Source organism: Rhinolophus sinicus, linkage group LG10, assembly GCF_036562045.2.
Source record: "Rhinolophus sinicus isolate RSC01 linkage group LG10, ASM3656204v1, whole genome shotgun sequence".
Taxonomy (NCBI): Eukaryota; Metazoa; Chordata; class Mammalia; order Chiroptera; family Rhinolophidae; genus Rhinolophus; species Rhinolophus sinicus.
In genome coordinates, this window is record NC_133759.1 from 80,898,599 (window position 1) to 80,920,848 (window position 22,250).

The window sequence follows — 22,250 nt, forward strand, 5'->3', positions numbered from 1 at the left end:
GAAGAGTGGACAGATGTGGCCACAAGTCAAGGAATGCCAGCAGCTTCCAGAAGCTGGAGGAAGGAAGAGTCTGTCCTAGGGCCTCTGGAGGGAGGGCAGCCCTGCTAACACCGCAATTACAGCCCAGAGATACTGACTCCAGCCTTCTGGCCTCCAGAACAAGGAGAGAATAAATCTCTGCTGTTTTAAGCCGTCAAGTGTGTGCCAATGTGTTACAGCAGCCACAGGAAACACCTATCCAGAAAGCAGAAGCACAGCCAGGCTTTGGACCTGCTCTTGTGACTCCAGGCCTGCACTCTCTAGCCCCGTCCCTTGCTCCTCGTCTGCACACAGCCTCCCCAGGACAGCCCCGTGCACTCTGCTGGGTGACCCTGCCAAGCCCTGAAGTAATCAGCACTGACAGCAGCTCTGCTGCAGCGCCCCCAGTCAAGCCTCTCCCCCCACCCCCCCCATCACAGCAAAGCCTCATCAGAGGCTGAGCCAACATCTTTGTATTCTGATCATCAGGTAAGGAAAGAAACAGCCCCGAGTCCAACATTTTGATGAGAAAGGAAACCCAACAGTCTAACAAAGGTTTTTCATCTAATTTATTTGCACTTGTTTTCTAAAACATCAAGAGGCTCCTAACCTCTGTTGCCCTACTCCCTCCAGCCGACAAAGTCTTCTTTCCTGCACAGGCCCATCTGGGGAGGAGTATCAGCCACCGTAGTTCAGTCTCCTCCCTGTCCCCTGCTCATCACTTGAGGACTTCCCAGGGAGAGAGAAAGAAGGAGGGATTCATGCTGAGTCCCCCTCGCTAAGCCTTCATTCCATGAATGTTGATATAAGCAGACTGGTGCAGAGGTGCCCCAAGTTAAGTGATGCTGGAATTAACAAGCAAGCTAATAAACACATTGTCAGGGCAAAGGGACAGCATCCCAAAATGCACTTTTTGAACCTATTCTGACAAGTATGGTTCAGCTTTAATTATTTGTAACACTTCAGAGTGCAGGTGACAAAACACGGCAGTATGTTTTGTAAAAACAAAGGTGTCTTGGTGTCGGAGGGCAGTGTGGCAGCTGTGGCTCTTCAATCTCTGCTGAGGAGCCAGTAACCAGGTTGGGCTTTCTGGAAGAACCACCAGCTTAGTGGATTAGCCAAGGGGAAGACTTAGGACTTAACCAATATAGTAAAACAACAGGTAACTCATTAGCGTACCCAGAGTTCTCCCACTTTTCTTTTTCATAGACGCTCTTTTTCTCTCCCTCAACCCCATATTTCAAGGTTCTTCTAGCAACTCCCTACCTTCCATTCCCTCGCCAAGAAGGTTCAATCTGATTTTCCATCAGATCTCAAAGTAACAATTACAGCTAACATTTAGAGAGTTATTTACTCGCTTACATTGGGCTCACAACAACCCTATGTCCTAAGTACTGTCATTATCCCCTAGTACAGATGTGGAAGCTAAGACGCAGAGGGCTTACGTCATTTTTCCAAGGTCACAGAGCTAATCAGTGGCAGCGCCAGAATTAGAAAACAGATCTGACTCCGAAACCCAAGCTCCTTATTATAAGAAACTGCCTGCCTCGCAAGTGATTAGGGGCCTTACTACTGTCACCTAAAGACCTGAAGGAGACAAATCCACATATCTTTGGTTTGAGTCTCGAACTGCTCAGAAAGACGGGCAAAAATGTTCTTAGAACCATCCAGAAAATTTCTTTCATTTCTCAAAGAGCATCACCTGGAACATACAGTCAGTCCCATAGAATCCTTGGGGGAACCCTTGGGGATCCAGAAATGAAAGCAAGCTTTCCCTTTCCCCGGGTGAACCCAAACCCCTGGATGTAGCAGGACCCGAGGGCTGCCCAGCTCTGCTCCCTCAGCTGCCTGAATCTCAGCAGGGGTCACCAACAGGATCCCCATTCCAGCATCAGGGGAATAATGGAGAACCCCCAAGTCTTGGGAAGAAAACCAAAACACAATCACTTTAAAAGGAGTAAGAAGAGAACAAAGCTCAAACCCCTATTTATTATGTGTCAGCTGGTTCTGACTTTTTTAAGCTTCTTATTAAAATATTCTGCCTCCAAATTAGTTTTTCTTGCTTAATCCTAATTATTACTTTAGCTCTCTTCAAATGGGCCCCCAAAGGTGTTGAAAAAAATGTAACTGAAAGGTTGCTTGTTCCATGGGAACTTCAGGAAGACTCCCTGACATCTTGCTCTGAAATGCTATTTTATAACTTCATAGAATAATGAATTAATCATAGTTAAAGAGTTTTCCACTTCCCCTGGCAACAGGGTTCATGGGGGCGAGGCAGGCAAGGGGAAAGAAAGACGGTACCAGACAAAAAAAAAGAGCCCCCATTTCCTCATAGCAGCACATGCACAGAACAGGCTCCCAAATTTTGCCCAAATCACTAGGCCAACATGACATTCCAAAGCTACATGTAACTAGAGATGACACTGTCCATTCTGACTGGGGAGGGGTCAGCAGGATGGTAGGAGATGGGGTGGTAAAGAGAGGGAATAGAGGAGAAATGTAAACCGTTAATGAAAGCCAGAAGCCCTGCTGCTTCTCCTGCTAAGAAACAGCAACGAAAGACTGAATCCACTTTCTAGAAAGGTAAGACCATGAAAGGGGATGTTAAAATAAATTGAGAGACGAAAAGGAAAGAGATCAGAGGAGAGAAGAGCCTTATTATACCAGGTTGGCAATTTGTCTGCTTTGCTGAAGCTCTGAGTAGGGGGTTTTTATGGTTTATTTTAAGATCTTTGAGGCCTTTTGGGGGGAAGGGGGAGAACCTCACTAATTCTACCTAGTTTGGTCTCCTGAATTGTGCTGTAATGGAGGGCATTTGCATTCAACAGGATGAATTCCCCTTAAAGAAATGTCCATTCCGTAGAAAAGGAATGTGTTCATATGTGTGGGTGTGGGCGTAAGAGAAGAGAGACATTTGAGAGCTGTTTCCATAGCAGTTTATTATTCTATCAGATGCACAGAAGAATTCGGGAACAGGGCCAGGAGGCCTGATCCTCCAAATTCTTGTGACTACAGAGACTGGCAACTGTTTCTTAAATGTTCACTCAGGATTTAAGAAGAGAAAACTCAATGTAAATCAAAATAAAAGAGATGCAAGTTTGTCTACTTTTTAAACCAACAAAGAAGGCAACTGATTAGGTACAGAAACTTGGGCAAGCACCACCCCTGAAGGCTAGGAACATCTTTGGTTTGGGGACTTCCTGGATGATTCCCCTTTAAATGACACCAAATTGTGTGTGACAGTCAAAACGGGGTGGAAGAGTGTAACAGTGTGTTTTACCCATCCCAACCACGTCTACAGTCACAAAAAACCAAGTTAGAGCCTGAGGGGTGGGGGGAGGAGATGGAGCCTGACACACTACCTGCAACCCTGGTCAGAAGAAATCTCTGAAAGAGTCTGAAATAAAACACTCCTGTGAACAAAAACTGAAGAAACAACACAAAGGCCAGGAAATAGAGCAAGTAAGAAAAGATTAAAGGAATAGATGTCATCGTTTAGCTCAGGAAGGACGAAAGCGGGGAAATGAAAAAAATGAAAAGAAGCAATGATTATTGAGCCCAGAGAAAGTCGCTTGAGAGGAACACTCACTGGTCTCCCCAAAAGCCGCCTTCTGGTACCAGAATCTTCAAATGCCTGTCTTGCTGGCTTATAGCTGAAGTTCTTGCATAAAAAAATGGGCTGGGGGGCAGTGTGGGGGGAGAACCTTCACCAAAAGTGAACTTCTAGATATTAATTAAACATAAGCTAAAGATTATGCCGATGGAGAGAGGATGGTCAGTAAATACAGCAAGTTAAGATGCTGACTTTACAGTTGTAGCAAGAGGGGCCACGTAGGCTGAGTCAGCCACAGGCAAAGTCCTTCAAAGCAGGAAAAGCAGCAAAGGAGAGCGCTGACACGGAGGCTGTCCAATGTCCTTCATTTGAGAGCCTTATAAATAGTGAAGGGTCAACAGTATCTAAGGCAGGTTAAGGTAACCGTGAACTTAGAGAAAGGAGAAGGCGGCTTTGGGCGGGAGAAAGGGAGCCTTGGAAATGAGTAGAATGACCACTACCTGCAGGACTACAGTTCTCAATAAATACAGAACTTTTCAGGAATATAAGTTCATCTCCCTGGCTGCAGACACCCTGCTCTACACACCTTCCCCGGCTCATATCCATGCCTGGGATTTTGTTCTCCAAATCCAGGACCAGGTCTTTGAACACTGATAACATTTAGGACCCAAACATTTGCAAAGGTAGCTGGAGTCTCACTTTCTTCTTCTTTCCAGGGAGCTTGGGGCACTTCCCTCACAAGGCCAAGAGAAAGGATTGCCTCGGCCTCTCCAGGTGGGCACAGCAGCGCTCAGCTGCCCCCACAGAGCCTGCAGCTCCAGGTTACAGGCCTTTTGCCAGGGGAATAGGTAACTGGTCCAGGGTCTCAGTCGTACCACTAATATTTGCCATGAAAAACCAGGCCACTGCCAGAAAGAAGCACTGTCTCCTGATTTCTCCATGTTTCACCTTGCTACTCACTCACATTCCATGAATTTGTTTCTGTCTAGCCAGGGTCAATCTGTCAATTCTTGTCTAATGCCCTTGTCTAAGAACTTAGGTAGTATTGCAAAAAGTGTTGGTACAAAATCAGAGTAAGATAAATTTGCCTTGTCTTGGTGAGCTTTTGCACTAAAGCTTGCTTCCTTATAAACAGAAAACCTAAAAATCAATGCCCAAAGCCCAGCAACTACAAACTCTGCTTTCTAATAACGAAATGCTAGGAAGAAAGAGAACCACATAAAAATGAAGCCCAGGAAAAACAGCCTCTCCTCAGAAGGTTCCAATTAAGGGGTGTGGGGGGGGTTGTTCCTAGAAGCAGGGAGACACTTAATAAGTAATGAACAAGAAAAGTAAAGAAAATCATCTTAATTACATCTTGATTTGTTAGAAACCAAAGCAGTATGAATGTGAACACGTGTGTACCCAGCTTCCGAGCAATAACAGAATCCATTCATCTTCACAAGCTCATTCACTCAGCAAATGTTGTCTGATCATCTCCCACATGCTAGACACTGTTCCTCACACTGGGAATACAGCTGTGAGCATGACAGGCGTGAGCCCTGTTCCCATGGAGCTTACATTCTGCTGGAGGAAAACCAGAGTCAACAAGGAGCAAACGAACAAGAAAATATCAGATGGCTATGTTCTGGTGACATGAGTAGTTACTTTACACCAGAGGAAAGGAAGGCCCTTTCTCCTAAGTAACAGCAGAACTGAGATCTGAATGACAAGGAACCAATCAAGTGAAGGTGAGGGAACAACAGTATTCCAGGCAGAGGGTACAGTTGGAGCCAAGGCCGTCTTGTGTGCAAAGCAGAAAGGTCACTGTGGCCAGGACAGAAAGTGAGGGGCAGAGTGTAGGAAATGCAGCCGCCAAAGTAGGCAGGCGGGATGTGCTCGTGAAAGACCTTAACCAGCAGATAGTGTGTGTTCCATGCCGCTGAGTCAGCGCTTGACTCCTGGCGAGCCTACGAATGAGTGACGTCCCCAGCGTCCTGTCCTCACAGCCCTGCTCAGCTCCCGTCGACTTGTGCCGATGGCTTCTTTTATGGAGTCAGTCCATCTCATATGCGGTCTTCCTCTTTTCCTGCTGCCTTCTCTTCTCCCCTGCATCACTGTCTTTTTCAAAGAACCCTGCCTTCTCATGATGTGCCCCACGTAGGATAGCTTTATTCTGCCATGTTTGCTCCAGAGATGTTTCGGGCTTAGTTTGCTCTAGGACCCACCTGTTCATCTTTCAGGCAGGTCAGGGTAGCCACAGAGCTCTCCTCCAACACCACTCTTCAAATGAATCCATTTGTTTTTCCTATCAGCCTCCTTCACTGTCCAGCTTTCGCATCTGTGCATACCGGGAGTACTTCGGAATACGAGGGTGTGAGTGATCTTAGCCGCGGTCTCTCCCGGTCCTCTCTGCTCGTAGTGATCGTTCCTCATTCTTCCATCGCTGCCCTTCCAAGTCTCAGCCTTCTCTTGATTTCTTGGCTGCAGTCTCCATCTGAATTGGTGACTGAACCAAGGTAAGCAAAATTGTCAACAGTTTTGGTATCTTCAATGTCTGTTAAAGTTGTGTATTTCTTCTGTGGTCATGACTTTTGTCTTCTTGATGTTCAAATGCAGTCCTGATTTGGCACTTTCCTCTTTTACTTTCATCAGGAGTCATTTCAAATCATTGCTACTTTCTGCCAGTAAGATGATGTCATCTGTGTATCTTAAATTATTGATAGTTATTCCAATTTTCACCCGTCCTTCGAGTCTAGCCCAGTTTTTCGTATATGTTCTGCATTCAGATTAAACAAATAGGGAGATACAATGCACCCTGGTCTGATACCTTTGCCTACAGAAAACCATTCTGTCTCTCCATAATCTGTCCTGACAGTGGCTTTCCGTCTACAATACAGACTATCCCTCAGGGCAATCAAATGCTGAGGCACGCCTGTTTCTCTCAGAACAACCCATAGGTTCTCACGATCCACAGCAGTCAGGACTTTATTCTAAGTATGATGCTAAAGCAGCAGAGGGTGTGAGCAGGGGAATGACGTGCTCCTTAAATTAAGAAGTCAATGAGGGAAGTTGATAACTGATTCCAAGATGTATACTGACTTTTCAAAACATTTATCTGGCCACAGAAGTTTAGAAGAGTTTCATTTCCCAAGAGAAATACTTAATTGTTTTTTAATCTATCAGTTATTAAATAAGTACTACGTGAAGGGCACTATGCCAAGTGTGCCTAGCCCAACACTCCAAGTAGATATTACCATTTCCATTTTACAGATGAAGACACCAAAGCTCATAAGAGGGGAAGTTGCCCAAGGCCACACAGGATATAGGAGGCAGAGCTGGGGCTGGAACCCAGGTTGGCCTTACTTGAAAGGGCCAGGGTTCACGGCCACTTCCCACTAATGACTCCACCTTCTTCCCTGAAGGGGGAAAGAACAGTTCTCCATGGTTACCACGCAAGGCTTCTACCTATTGCTTTCCCTCTAATTCAAACCGTTGGCGCATCTTCCCCACTCAGGGACACAGACTGGGGCCTGACTCCAAATCCCTTCCCCAAGAACCTTCCCTAACAAGCCAATTCCAGCCTCACTGTTCCATGCCTTTGGCCAACCTTTCTCAGCACCTGTGGTCCCATCTTCCCTATGGGGTTTGAATTCTTTGAATGTATTACAATCCTCACCATAGTGAGCACCTTTCACATCTGGCACACGATGTGCATTATATCCTTTCATTCTCACTGCCCAGCAGCTGGGTATCAGTACGTCCTTATTCAGATGAGGAAATGGAGTCACAGAAGTGAAAGCACAGGGTCAAAAGGCTAACCATCAGCAGAACTGGAATTCCATTGCTTTCTACAGTATACAACATACGAAGCTTACTAAATGGTGAGTGAATGAAGGGACATATAAACTCATCATGGCAACCCTCCCCCATGACTGAGGAAGAAAACATGGGCACAGGTCAAGGCCACACACCCAGCTCTAGACACTCTACACAAACACTTCCGCATCTTCTCAGCCAATACAGGGGCCACGTCAAAGACCAGTAAAGGCTTTGTCCTTTCTCCCTCACCCCACCAACCCCATCAGAGAAAACAAATGAATCAAATTAACCTTCCCCAACACTTCCACCAAATACAATCCCATTACAAAGGTCATGTCCCCCTCTTAGACCACTGGGGAGTATTTTATTTCAATAACTCAGTACTGAACAAACCTTTACAGAAAATACAACCTAGTTTACTTTTCATTGTCTCTTTAATGTCAACTATCTTACATCATATTTTACAAAAGAAAAGTAACAGCAACAATAGAGTGTTTTAAAGAAAAAAACAAGAGGACTTAAGAGACGTTCACTACTAAGTGAAATGGAAATTCAGAGGTAACAAAAAAAGAAAGCTACTCCAGATGGTGCAGTCCCAGCAGGAAGAAGGGCTACCCTACTGAGAACTGAGGACCCCCACCCCCAAGAAGGGAACAAAGAGGAATCAAAGCGGAGGCAGGGCCCACGGACAAGGAGAAGGCCGGTGGAGGAGGAAGAGTGAAAAAGTGGACACGTGACCTGGATCCCTCCTAGGAGACTCCCTAGGGGATATTTCCTTGTTTGGCTGAAGCATGACCACACAGAAGGCGACAAAGAGCAGAATAGGTGACCACAAGACTGAGCACTGCAAGGCCAGGACCACATCTGTATACCACCCCCAGCACGGAGCCCAGCACACAGCAGACATGTAAAACAACAAACAAAAGTTAGCCACATAAACCGTAACAGCCATAACCACGGCTCAGTTAAGTATTTACTCTAAATGCGAAGGAACCTCAGCTCCTTTCATATATTCTCATTGATACTTCACAATAACCCTGTGAGATAGACATATTATTCCCAGTTAGAGCTGCTTCTTTGTCCACCCCCATCCCCACCCCAACCCCAGAGACTCTCTGTAAATGCTGGACCCTCAGGCTAAAACACATGTTGAATTTCTCAGTAAACACCTGTCCTTCATAATTTAACTCAAATATCACTTCCTCAAGGAAGCCTTCCCTGATACCCTCTTAACCAAGGACCAAGCCAAACCAGTCAAATGTTCTCATGGCACCACATTCCTTTCTTTCAATACATTTATTATCATTGTAATTTTATATATGTGTGATTATAATTTGATCAATGTCTATATTCAGCAATACACTTTGAGCAGGCACTGTATCTGACTTGGTCATGACTATATCTCAGGGTTTATCCGTTAAATGGTGTCTGGAGTGTAACAGATGCTCTATATATGTTTCATTGAAAGAACAAAATTTCTTTGACAAGGGAAATGAAGCTCTGTCCAAATCAAATGGTTCTGCTTAAAGAAGTTGTTCTCCCGTTGTGGGATCTCAAAACAAATTTTTCTTTCCTCTTCCCCATTTCTCTTTCCCAAATTTCTTCAAGTTACTTTCTATGTCCTGCCATTCTTCAGGCAGGTGGTAGCCACAGTGATAAGCTGGCCTACAGCCAAAATTAGTCTAAAAAGATAACACCTTGTCTGAGTGCTCCCAACTTCCAAAATAAAAGTCCACAGCAAAGGCCAGACAGATAGAAACACAAAAACCTTTGCCCAGTAAAAATACTGAGCCAAACAACTAGCAGTCTGAAAAAAACAAGTGCTTCCCAGAGCAAGCAGTGCCCCCAAGTGAACCACCAAAGAAAAAAGGGGAGGAGCCAGGCTGCAGGGGGCTGAGGCAGGAGCAGGTACACCATTCCCTGAAGGGATTTTAAACCCTACCCTTTACTCCTTGGATAAAGCAGAGATGTTCCCAAACATTAAATACCAAAGTTTCCCCTAATGAAGCAGCTTCAGAAGAGGTCTAGGATCATGGCTCAGAGAAGCAACACCGAGGTCTAAGGAAGCTCCTATAAAGCTCTAATCGAAGCCAAAATGGCCTATGAAAGAAGGAGGGTCTTGTGTTGTCCTTGCCCTTTTACATCAGGGCAGGCAGACGAGTGCAGGACGGGGGAAGCAGCAGCATTTACTGAGCACTACTTAGTGGCACCATCGTGACAGGTACTTCAGACAGGGCTGTTAGGGAGAAACAAATGCGACACAGATAATAAGCACATACCACGGAAGGGCGGCTGAGGCTCAGTGAGCTTAACCCATGCCACAGCTAGTGAATGGCAAGGTCAGGAGCATACCCGGGTCTGCCTGAATCCAAAGACTCTTTTCTGCTCCCCCAGGGCTGCTTTTGTGGGTCATCTCAGAGCCCAGCTCTGCTCCTCCCCCCTCACCACCACCTTCCTAACCAGAATGGGACTGCAGTTCCGCCTAGTGCTTGGGTAAAGGCAGGCTCTCTTCAACAAGCACAGCCCGCCACTGTCGGTACGTACAGAATGAGGCAAGCCAGGTATGGAGCGCAGCTCACTCCTGGGAGAGGAGCTCACCGTCTGTAGCTACGAGGATGAGGCTGGATTTTCTGAAAATCTCAAATGGAGCCACAGGGATGAAGTCTCTGCCTTTCCCAGAACCCACTGCTGCTGGGTGCTGGGGTGGAAATCCTGCAAGCCAGAGCAACTTAAACCAAAAAATGGTGTGTCCTCCATCACAACATGAGAGAGACAATATCTGCAGGGCGGACAACGCCAGCTGAAGTCTGCGCAGCTCCTCTCACTACGCGGAGAGGACGGCAACTCCATCCCTGAATGATCCGTATCCACACAGCCTCTCCTGCTGACAGGTGAAGCAGCCATTCATTGTGCTGTAGCTCAAGGCTAACCCTTCCCCCTGCACTCATTTCAGGACCTGCCTCTTTTCAAAAACTATGCCAGCTGATTATTATAATGATAACTATTATGCCATTATAATAACATTATTGCACTTTTTTCCTGCACTTGACATCTGTTGGCTGATAGGTTTAACTGGTACATAAGCAATAATTACATAGTGTTCTCTCCTTTCCAACCAAACCTCTAGTGTGACTCTTAAAGCTAAACCCAGTTTCGGCAAATGCCCAGCCCCAGCAGCAGCGGGAAACGTGGCTCGTCTGGGCTCAGCTACCATGCTGTCAGTGGTCACAGTGCCAGAAACAGAGACTCAGCTGGGTCCCTCACTGTTGACATACCCCTCCACTCTTGTGAAGGGGGTGGAATGAGGGGAAACACCTCCCAGCGTGCAATTTATTGTTGAAAACCCCAACAGGGCCGGAGGAGCCATACACAAGCCTCAGTCCTGCAGAGGGACAAGCAGTACCACACACCCCAACAAGAGGAGAGGAAAATGCATCCCCCACTGGGAGTTCTCAAATAAACGGTTCCCAGAGAGCCATTCTGCCTGCTTCCCCAGGCACACTTCTTGGCAACCACTGGTAAAACTGGCACCAGAGAGAAGAGGAGGGAGAGGAGGGCTGGCTTCAGGTTCCTGTTTGGAAGCTGAGAAATCCACCCACCTGGATGCTGGGCTTTCTTTATCCAGGGCCCATTAGGGTCCAGGACACAGTCCAGAGTCCCAAGTGGAGAAGCAAGTCCCACTTCCTGTCAGCCAAAGCCCTGAATCTACCTGTCACACCATTTATGACAAACAAGGTAGAGGAAAATGTGAGATTCTATGATGGCAGAATATCAATATGCCTGAATCACACATTAGCCTTATTAAAGTAAAAGCAACCATTAGCAAGGCTACATGGAAACACACACGATAAAAACATATCCCACCAGGAGACCAGGCTGCCTGCTTTGTTCTCTCCCCTGTAATACACAGGGTTTTTCTGTTTTTTTGTGTTTTTTGTGTTTTTTTTAAGGCAGAGAGGGGGCGGAAAGTTATTCGAATTTAAATTACCAATGAACACTATAATCTGTGTGTAAGGAGAAAAGCAACATTGATGTGTGGCCAAGGCAGTAGGAGCCCGCAGGGCTTTCCCCTTCAGCCTCAGCACGCCCCTCACATCGCTTGGTAGCAGGCAAGCCAGCAGGCAAGGCCCAGGCAGCACAAAGGGGAACTGTCCCCTAGGTCTAGGGAGAATATTGCCCTCTCAGAAGGAAATCAGTACGAAGCAACAAAGAATAAACAAGATCAGTTCTCCACTGAAGTAACCCATCAAAGGAGGGAATTTGGAGAGGAGTTACTGAGGGCAGGGACCTTCTCTGTCTCACTCACCATTATATTCCTACGGCCAAGTAGTACCTGACACATAGTGGGTGCTCAGCAAAGAACCCACTGGATTGAATGGTAACCACAAAGACTCCTGAGGTTGGAAAAGATTGATGAGAGCTAGAATCTAGTTGTTCCTACTGCAACCTGTGGAAAAGGAAGGACTGTGGTCTGCAAAGAATACATAAAAGGGATACCTAGACAACAAAAACGAGTCTCTCTCAAATACATTCCTGGTGCCCTAACAGTCTGACAAGTGTACTTTGGTCAGACTACTTATGTAGTCCTAAAAGACCAATGCTGGGAGGAAAGAGAGGAGAGGGAAGGAGAGAAGGGAATATAGGAGACAAAATATTTTACTCAGTGCTTACTATGTACATATCTGAAAACCCCAGCGGGGTTTACAGATGAAGAAATAGGAACAGAGAGGTTAAGTAACTCATCTGAAGTCTCACAGCTAGTACATGGTTTAAATCTGAGTATATCGGATGCTACGGCCAAAAGCTTTCCACCATACTTCACCTTGCTTTCCTCTAGGGGTGAGCTGACTTCCCAGCTCACTTTTCCTATAGAGGAGACAATGCTCCTATTGTGTTTCCCCAAAAATAAGACCTAGCCGGACCATCAGCTCTAATGTGCCTTTTGGAGCAAAAATTAATATAAGACCCGGTCTTATTTTAATATAAGAGTGGGTATAATATAATATAGTATAGTATAATACAGTATGGTATAGTATGGTATAGTATAGTATAATACCGGGTCTTATATAAGACCCAGTCTTATATTAATTTTTGCTCCAAAAGACACATCAGAGCTGACGGTCCGGCTAGGCCTTATTTTCAGGGAAACATGGTACCTGTCCTCACAAATCAACTAGGCAGTCATGTTTCTAAGAGTAGTTAACTGGAACTGTGGCTTGACGGTCTCGTGAATTCCGTGTACTTGAGACAGCCCACTGTAACCTAAACCTGGGTGAACTGGCTGAGTTTCTGGACCTACAAAGCAGACAACCAGTGAAAGCCTAACTAAGCCATCAGCTGGTACCTACGGTATTTCTGGGACAACCCTCTTTGGAACAGCCAACGCAAGCATGATCTTTACATGCCCCCAACAAGTTCTCCGCAGAGATGACAAAGGAGGTACCAGGCGCCTGTCCCACTCTGACCTGTAACAGTAATGATTTAAGTAGGAACAGTACAGGTAAAACGTCAATGATTTCTGCTTGGTCCTCAGAAGCAACTGAGCCTTCCCTTCATATTGTTCGCGGCCTCTCGAAAGCTTCCGGAGACCTTCCAGGGGCAACAGAGTAGAAAGGGCAAGATGATCTCAATGCTGTATTCTCAAGGGTCCAGCGGTGAGGATCGGCCAGTATTTTCTAATGGAAGTGAACACCCTGGACAGGCTCCGGGGAAGCAAAGTAGTACTAAGGCACACTGTCTTTCAGGATTATCTGTTTACTTTGCCTCCTGTTACAGTGCTTTCATCAGTTATAATTGTTTTTCTTTTTTTTCCCTAAAGATTAGGGAAGCTGATGATTCACTCTGGTGCACAACAGCTGCTAGGAGGACCTGTGGGAAAGGGCTACCAGCAAAGGGCGGCTGTGTACAGTTAGGAGGGTCTCCCAGGAGTGCCCTACATGCCAAGCCATATGTTGTCAGGATATGAATCCAGACCCATCTTTCACACTTTACAATGTTTATTCTCTCCGAATGTGGAGCATTAAATTCTATCCAAGGACTACACAAGTCCTTCCAATTTTATTCCACACTTAACTTCTTTGCCAGAAAGATTTGTAACCTGGAAACAAAGCCCTCAGCCTAATAGCAGCAATAATACTCAGCAAAGAAAAGGAAACCTGACCGTCAATTCAACCTTCCCTGAAAGGGAAGTGGAGCCTTAGTGTACCCCACCTAGAAAATGGAGAAACCTACTATTGATCCCCTTTCTCCAAACAACACAGGCCTACATAACTGAGCTTCCTAAGGAGCAGTTTGACCAGGCCCACCATTCCTTATTGCCTCACACTGACTGTTCCCTACCTGGCCCTGAAAATATCCGGGTTGGAGACCCCTGGCCAGTGAGTGAGAGAGAAAGCTGATCAACTGGTAGGCACATCAGTTGACCAAACAGCAGGACTCCTGAATTCACAGTATTTATTAAACACCCTCTGTGAGCCAGGAACGGTGCTGGGGGCTGGGTACATAAGGAGAAAAGAGGGATGCGGTGTCTACCCTCCAGGAATTTCTAGTTGGAAAGGTAAGCCTTACTCTAAAGAATCAAACTGCTTCAAACACAAAGGGGCCTGGGAGTTGAGCATGCCCGATTCACTGTGGCTAGGGATCAAGGAATGCTTCAGAGAAGTGGGATTTGAACAGGACTGTTATCATTTCTCAGGCTTTCACCTAGTCATTCATTTATTCAACAAGCATTATGGTGTCCATGTTACACTCAGCATTATGCTGGAGACACAAAAAATAAAGCAGAGCCCATGTCCTTGAGAAACTCATATAATAAGAGACAAAATAACTAACCAGGATAAAGTAGATTGAATTCCACAATCAAAGTGTTGCTATGGGATACAGATAAGGAGGTATCAGGCAAGGCTTGCTGAAGAAGGCAGCTGTGCAGCACGAAGTAGGAAACTAAGGAGTGGGTACTCTGTGCAAAAGAACTGGCAGAGATACAGACATGAGTCTTGCTCAGAGGACCACATGGACCAGTCTGTCAGGAGCAAAGGGTACACGTGGGTAATGGTAAAGGATATAAAGTGTAGGACAGGGAAACACCAGGATCGGTATGGAACACCAGGACAACTGATACATGGGAATTTATTCAGCAGCCAGTGGGTGCCACCGAAGGCTTCTAAGCATGAGTGTTCTCTGTCAGCGCTGTATTTAGGAAGACCCCAAATGTCAGTGGCGTACAATGTCCCGGAGGAAGCTGATGCAGGAGCTAGGAGGAGGCTCCCGTAATAACTCCATTATAACAGCAGCTATAGGAAACAGGAAGCAGTAAGACTAGGTGAGATAGCTACTGCAGAGGCCTGCCAGAAAAAATGGCATTTCTTTGAAAACACTTAATTCTCATTTTTTACCAATTCAGAGTGGTCTTGCTCTAAAATAGTGAGGTTTTCGTTTGTTTCATTAAGACACAGGCTATAGTTATGGTGCTTGGGCTTTTTAAATACTCAGCTTGAGGTCAATATAATGGGGGGTAGCAGCTTCAGGAGCTTACTCCCATTCCCACTCCCACTGCTACTCTGAACCAGTTGTAAATCTTAAGGGGAAAAAGGGTCAACTTGAGCACAAAATCCAGGTCAGTGTATTTAAGTATGTCTCCCTGACCTAGCACAAGAATCAAAAATGGGCATGCAAATCAGAAGAAAGCCGTGATGGAAGTCCAAGTTCCCTTAATGAGCTAATTGCTTCATGTCTGAAGAACAGAAGGCAAGAGACAAGGGGAACACACTGTCAGAGGGCCCAGGTGGGCTCTGGACCCACCAGCCCTGCTCCATTAAAATCCCCATTCAGACACTGCCCGGGAAACAGGGCCCGCGGGCTTGGGCAGCCCATTAAAGAGGGCATCAGAAAGGTGAGAAATGAGCAGAGTAAGGAAGGAGACGGCAGAGAAACTGCAAAGTTCCTTACTATTTACAACTTTTAGTTATTCAGCATGAGCTAGCTGAGACTACTGCTATGAATAATAAACCAATCAACAAAGACAGACAATGACACAGTGGCTAAGATAAAACGTGGTCAGTATACCTTATCCTCTAACCAAGTTTTGGGTCAGGAACTGGCAACTGCTGCTGTTGTCATTATTGATAATACAGAGCACTTAAATTGTGCCAGAGAAAGCACTTTCCGTATATATTCTATTAATTCTCAAGACAGCTACAAAAGTAACTATTACTATTCCCATTCTACAGATCACGAAATTAATTCTTTGGCTGCGTTGATTTCAACTTTTTTATTCAAAATGTGTCAGAAATCCACAAAAAACAAAAAGGGGTTATTTTGACTATTTTATGCATTTAATAATAATTTGAGCTGCTTTGTATATGAATGACATTATTTTTATACATAAAAATTTCATTATTCATTCTTGAAAAACACAAAAATACAGAGAAATGTACATCCGCTTTCCTAAACTTCCTTTCTGGAAGTTTCTATCTGCAGTCAGCAGATGGAAACATGAGGTCTCACAACTAAGTTCACAAACTCGCCACCGTACGCTAACATTGGCAACACTGTACAAACAGCTCCGTAAGGTTTCATAACCCTGGTATATCAGTGTCTCACAGCTGTGTTCGTGTCGATGTGTGGCGATGTCTTGCTGAGTGGCGTTCATTATTGTTTGGGCATGTTTTTGTGTAGCATCACAAGAATGTCTGAGCTTGAATTAGAACAACGAACACACATTAAATTTCTTGTTAAACTTGGCAAGAGTGGAAGTGAAATCAGGGACATGTTAGTCCAAGTTTATGAGGATAATGCCATGAAGAAAATGGCACAGTACAAATGAATTAAACGTTTTTCTGAGGGGAGAGAATGTGTCACTGATGAAGAGGGGTCAGGGCAGCCAAAAAACGAGCAGAGCTGATGAAAACATTGCAAAATTCGTCAAATTGTGCATCAAAATCATTGGCTGACTATGAGAAGCAGTGCAGACCAAATAAACATCGATGGAGAAAGTTAGGAAAATCTTAACTGAAAATCTTGGCATGAGAAAGGTGTGTGCAAAAATGGTCCTGAAGAAGCTCACCGAAGAACAAAAGCAAAGAACAAAGTTTGCCAAGACCTTTTGGAGAGGCAAGACGATGTTTTGGGCCGTGTTATCACTGGTGATGAAACATGGGTGTATTAATACGACCCTGAAACAAGGCGTCAAAGTGCACAATGGAAGTCAGCCAATTCTCCACAACCAAAAAAGTTCCGTCAGTCCAAATCAAGAGTCAAAACAATGTTGCTAACCTTTTTTGATTCAGAGGGATTATTCATTATGAATTTATACCAACTGGACAAACAGTTAACCAAGTTTACTATTTGGAAGTGCTGAAAAGGCTCCATGAAAGTTAGGCGACCTGAACTTTTCGCCAAAAATTCATGGCTCTTGCATCACGACAATGCACCAGCCCACACGGCACTGTCTGTGAGGGAGTTTTAGCCAGTAAACAAATAACTGTATTGGAACACCCTCCCTACTCACCTGATCTGGCCTTCAATGACTTCTTTCTTTATCCGAAAACAAAGGAAATATTGAAAGGAAGACATTTTGATGACATTCAGGACATCAAGGGTAATAGAATGACAGCTCTGATGGCCATTCCAGAAAGAGTTCCAAAATTGCTTTGAAAGGTAGACTAGGCACTGGCATTGGTGCATAGCTTCCCAAGGGGAGTACTTCAAAGGTGACCGTAGTGATATTCAGCAATGAGGCATGTAGCACTTTTTCTAGGATGAGTTCGTGAACTTAATTGTCAGACCTTGTATACACTTGGATATATTCGACTGTCACAGTAACAGGGTTAAAGCTTAGAGAAAATAAGTAACTTGTTCTCGATCTGACATCTAATAAGTAGAGAGCAAAACATGAAACCAAGTGAGCTAACTCCAAAGTGTTTTTAAACCACTCTGACCTGCCATTCATTCCTTCACTGTCTTTTTCTTTTAGAGATGTATTAAAGGTCTGCTTGAGTCACCAGAAAAGATCCACTGGTGCACTGGCCCCATTCTTTACAGAACATACTCACAGTGTCTGGTCTGAAAGCTATTTGTTTAGAAGAGAGGGGGAAACTTCAAATCTATTTCCTCAGGGTTATGAGCAAGAGGAAAGAAACACACTTCAACATGAATAGAAGAAATACCAGCATGACAGCCAAAGCTCTCAATGGTGACAACAGACAAGATAGTTAGTTGGGGGGGAGGGGGCCTTCTTTCTCCCTGGAGATTTTCAACTGCAATAGCATCTTGCATCTTTACAGGCTTTAAATAATTCTAACAACTTCTATGGCTACCCTCTGTAAGCTCTCTTGCTTGAGTCTCAGCTCTGCCACAAATATACCGGTGGCCCTAAAAAATGTATATGACCCATTTCACTTCTCTGGGGCTCAGATCTGTCATCAGTAAAATAAGAACCTATCAAATGCAAAACTAAAGCCAGGGCAGTGACAGAACTAGAAGGCTATCTCCTGACTCTTCACTCATCCAAGGAGCCACAAACAGTCATCCCTTGGATCTGAACCAGACCCAGCCCTGATGTTTGTAATGAAATTGATATAAATCCCCCAACAATGATTTCCTCCAGCCCAGAAACACGATGATTTTAGACTTTAGCAGCTGGGCCCACGGATGTAGACTTTGCTTCATGAATACAATCAAATCCAACTCCCCATGAGTATGAGATGGGGAAGATCACAAAATCAACTTAAAATACCTTGCTTAGGAGCTGGCCCCTTAAACTTCCAATGTCTTATTACCCATTGGATTCAAGCATGACCCATCAATGTTGTATCGACTGTTCTACTTTATGTAACTTCCAGGGAACTGAAGCCTGCTAGTCTAGAATTCTAGAGTTTGGTCAGATGGCTGCTACCCACCCACCTTGGGAGCCTCACAGAAATGTGAGGTATGTGCATGAAACTATTCCCGGAAGAAAAGATACCGTGTTTCCCCGAAAATAAGACCTAACCGGACCACCAGCTCTAATGCAATTTTGGAGTAAAAATTAATATAAGACCCGGTATTATATTTTATTATATTATATATTATATTATATATTATGTAAGACCAGGTCTTATAGTAAAATAAGGCCAGGTATTATATTATTTTATACCCAGTCTTACTTATAGTAAAATAAGACTGGGTCTTATATTAATTTTTGCTCCAAAAGATGCATTAGAGCTGATTGTCCAGCAAGGTCTTATTTTTGGGGAAACACGGTATGAACTGAGAGAAGGGCACTCATCATAACGTGACCATGCTGGCACCCTGATGTCACACTTCCAGCCTCCAGAACTGTGAGAAATAAATGTCTGTTATTTCAGCCACCCAGTCTATGGTATTCTGTGATAGCAGTCCATAACTGATTAAGACACTTCTCAATACCTCATACTTCAAAGCCAAGGGCAATATTAGGAAAATGAGGGCAGAGCTGGCCAGCAAACACAACCACACCCTAGTCAAAGAGCTGCCTAGGGGAAACCTGAAGAAACTGTAAGTCCGGATTGAGCATAGTTCCGTTGCTACTATATTCTCACTCTCCAAGGTAGAGAATTGCACAAGTGAGGACACCAGGTGTAAACTCTTAACAAGTCAGGAAAATTCTGGGAGGTTCACCACAGGTATTCTGAGCAGCTTAACTCTTTTAGGGTTCTGTCCCAAAGACAAACGCGATTATTGTTGATGCTAGGAATCAGGGGTTACCCAAACCCCACTAAATGGCAACAGGCTAGTCTCCTTCTCCCTTACTCAGCTGTGAAATCCTTAGTGAAAGTAAATGAAGGAAAAAAAGGGGGCAGGATAGTCCCTCTTCAGACCACATATATTTGAAATAAGAAGCTCTGTGCTGTGGAAGACTAAGGCTTGCAGCTTAAGGCTGACTCAGAGAAGGATAAAGTATTCATCCTCGCTCAGAAAGAACAAGATTAGCTCCACAAAGACAGGTCTCCAAGTTGACACCAAATCCAGCAGTTAGAGATGCCTGCGCTACAGAGCGTGATCTAAGTAAGCGCCATCTGAGGCCCTAGAGAAAAATCCCCAGGAACACACAACCAAGGGACTGGCTTTGTAAAAATGTTCAGATTAGCACTCCTGTAAAGAGGCTTACTCCAAGAGACTGGCAGACGGCCTCTGCAGCAAAGCTTCACTTAGGATAAAAAATTAACGAAGGGAAAAAAAGGAGGCAGGATGAGAAGAGCATGAATCCACAAACATAATGAAGAGATTTGGAAGGCATCCATCTATTTGGAAAAAGGTACAACTTGCCTTTAGAGACTGTCTTTTTTTTTTTCAATATTCTCCGTAATAGCAAATCTTCATTCTTTGAGGTTGAAAACAGTTACTACATTTCTATGTCCCAAGAGCTTTTATATGTATTACCTCATTTAACCACTCTTCAAAGTAAGTATTATTCCCATTTTTATGCAGTGGAAAACCGAGTCTAAGAGGTGAAATAACTCATCTAAGGTCATACGGCTAATAAGCAAGTGATAGACTGAATCAAAACTCATGTTTACCACACTCCAAAAATCTTTTATGCCCACTTCGAAAGAACTGTTAATTCATCTATAGACAAGTCAGATGACAAGTTTCTTAACCATGCCATTTGGGGTTAAAAATAAATAAATAAATAAATAAATAAATATACACACACACACACACACACACACACACACACACACACATATGGTGTCGTATTAATGAAACTGACCTCTCACATGATCCAAAAATGTCTCTGGAGATCATTTCAGAGGTGAACTTTCAAAACTGCTTTAGACAATAGCCATATCACTTAAGGGATGCCACCTTCAACGCCCACCACCCCACATACCACTCTAGAGGAGAGCAACACTCATTGAGGATTAAATTCGGGTGTTTATTTTAAAACCCATTTTGTAGCTTTTTCCTTTCGCTTAATTACCTTTTTTTGGTACCAGTGAAACACACCAGGGCTCAAAGTTGGCCTCTGCAGGGAATAGATGGCCTGCAGACAGCAGAAAGGGGAAGAAAACAGGAACCAGCATACAAGGCAACTTTTCATTCTTGGGCTACTAACATCGCTAACATGTTCCCATTCCCATCTGTAAAATGGGGCCAGTAAATCTTTTCTGTAGCCAATTTCATCAGAACAGCACATGTATTAAATTCACTAAACACCACAAGAAAGTTTAAAACACATCTGCTGTGGCAACACCTTCTTAAAAACTTAAGGGCCATGTTCTCAACTGAAATTATAAACCAAGTCCTGATCCATGTTATACAAATATCAACCCTGATATCCTCATGCCGTGGATCTCATCAAAATCCTATCCAATCCCCAAATGTGGCTATACTTTCATCAAAAAAGAAAAATGTTTGAGTGGAGTGAGAGCTAAAAAGACACACAGATACAAAACATCTTTCACACTGTCAAAACAAACACTGTTAAGTGTTTATAAATACATCAGTTTCTTCTCTTAGCAAACATGGACAGGGCCATTCATTCTCCTGCCTACCTAGTCTGGGTTAACCTAAACCCCCCAACCCCCCAAAGCAGTTTGTGGGTTTGGTTTTGTTTAATTGAGGTCAGAAAGCCAGCTGGACTTGAAGCCAGGCTTTGAAAAAGGTTTATTAGAAAACTGATCTTACATATGTGTTGTCAATACATATTTTTAAAGGCATCAAACAGCCCTCTAGCTCCTACAGGGCAAAGGAAGCCCCCACTGGCCTCTGAGGGGTTAGGCATTTCCTGACTCCTGGTCTTTCCCTCCTGGAGCCATATTAAGAAGCTCATATATCAACTGATTCTGTCTTCTGAAGCAGAGACTCTCAAAGCGAGAGTTTCGCTGAATCAGAACCACCTGGGGAGGATTGCAGGTGCCCAAGATCCACTTCATCAGAAATCCCTGTGGGTAGAGACGAAAGATATGCACAACCTACAAAGTGATTTGAGACACACCAAAGTCGGTAACCCCTACTTTAAAGGCAAGTCTTCCCCTACCGGGACAAAGAAGAACACAAGATAGGACAGGAAGTAGGGCGCAATTCCATATGGTGACGAGACACAGAGGAGTCAGTCAGCCAAGAACACTGGAGCGGTTAGATAGATGCACAAACTGAGGCCGGGAGACGGGAACTGGGAAGGAAACTAAAACGTGTGGAGTCAAAAGCCTGTCTCAGACCCCCCAGCCTCATCTCCTGGTATTTAAGAAGGGTTACTAGAGACGTTCTGAGTAGTGAAGGCAGGGAAAGCAGCAGTTGGGCTGAGAGGCCAGGTCGGCTGACAGTACTGAGCGCAGGACCCACTTAAATGTCCCACTTTGGAGACACGAGGGGGGATACGTGGGGACCCCAGAACAGTGCTGGGAAAGCGCCGGGGCCGCTGCCGGGAGGAGGCCGGGGCAATGCCCTAAGCCCCCCGCCCAGCTCCAGGACCGGACGGCCCTCACCGCCCCTACCTTCGGGTTCCCGCCTGACAGCCGAGGGGCAGACACAACCCCCACAATTCCAGGCTGCCGCAGCGGCAACTAGCTCCAGATGCGCAGACGCCGTGGCGACCGTCCGAACCCGTGAACGCGCGGCTATTACGTCGCTCTCCGCTTCGCCCAATTGCCGCCTTCCAGAACAGCGGGAGGTCGCCTCACTCCCTTTCAAGCACTTTGAGTTGTTAGCCCCGCCTCTTCCTGTCGCTGTTAAATTCCCCTGCCCCACAGCGTCTCCCTCCGCGAACATCCTGGAACTTTTTTTTCCGGTGTCCTTCCGCCGGAGTGAAACACGTCTAAATGATGCCAACGGGCATAGTTTTCCTTCTAAGTTAGGCCAAGGTGTCACTTCTTCTCTGATTTCCCAGCAGTCTAATTTCTTTCTAAGGGGAAGATCC

General features: G+C 44.9%; 1 protein-coding gene across 3 annotated transcripts in view; it reads right to left on the reverse strand.

The window, feature by feature from the left end:
- SIL1 (SIL1 nucleotide exchange factor) overlaps positions 1 to 22,031 on the reverse strand; it is a 183,624-nt gene extending 161,593 nt beyond the window's left edge. Inside the window, exon 1 of one of the 3 annotated variants that reach the window (XM_019740406.2) lies at positions 21,829 to 22,031. The gene's annotated coding sequence lies outside the window, so the exon portion shown is untranslated. Of the gene's footprint in view, positions 1 to 20,312; positions 20,334 to 21,828 lie in introns of those variants that run through there. The other 2 variants (XM_074313593.1, XM_074313592.1) reach the window with 2 other exon arrangements.
- Between the last annotated feature and the right edge of the window lie 219 nt (positions 22,032 to 22,250).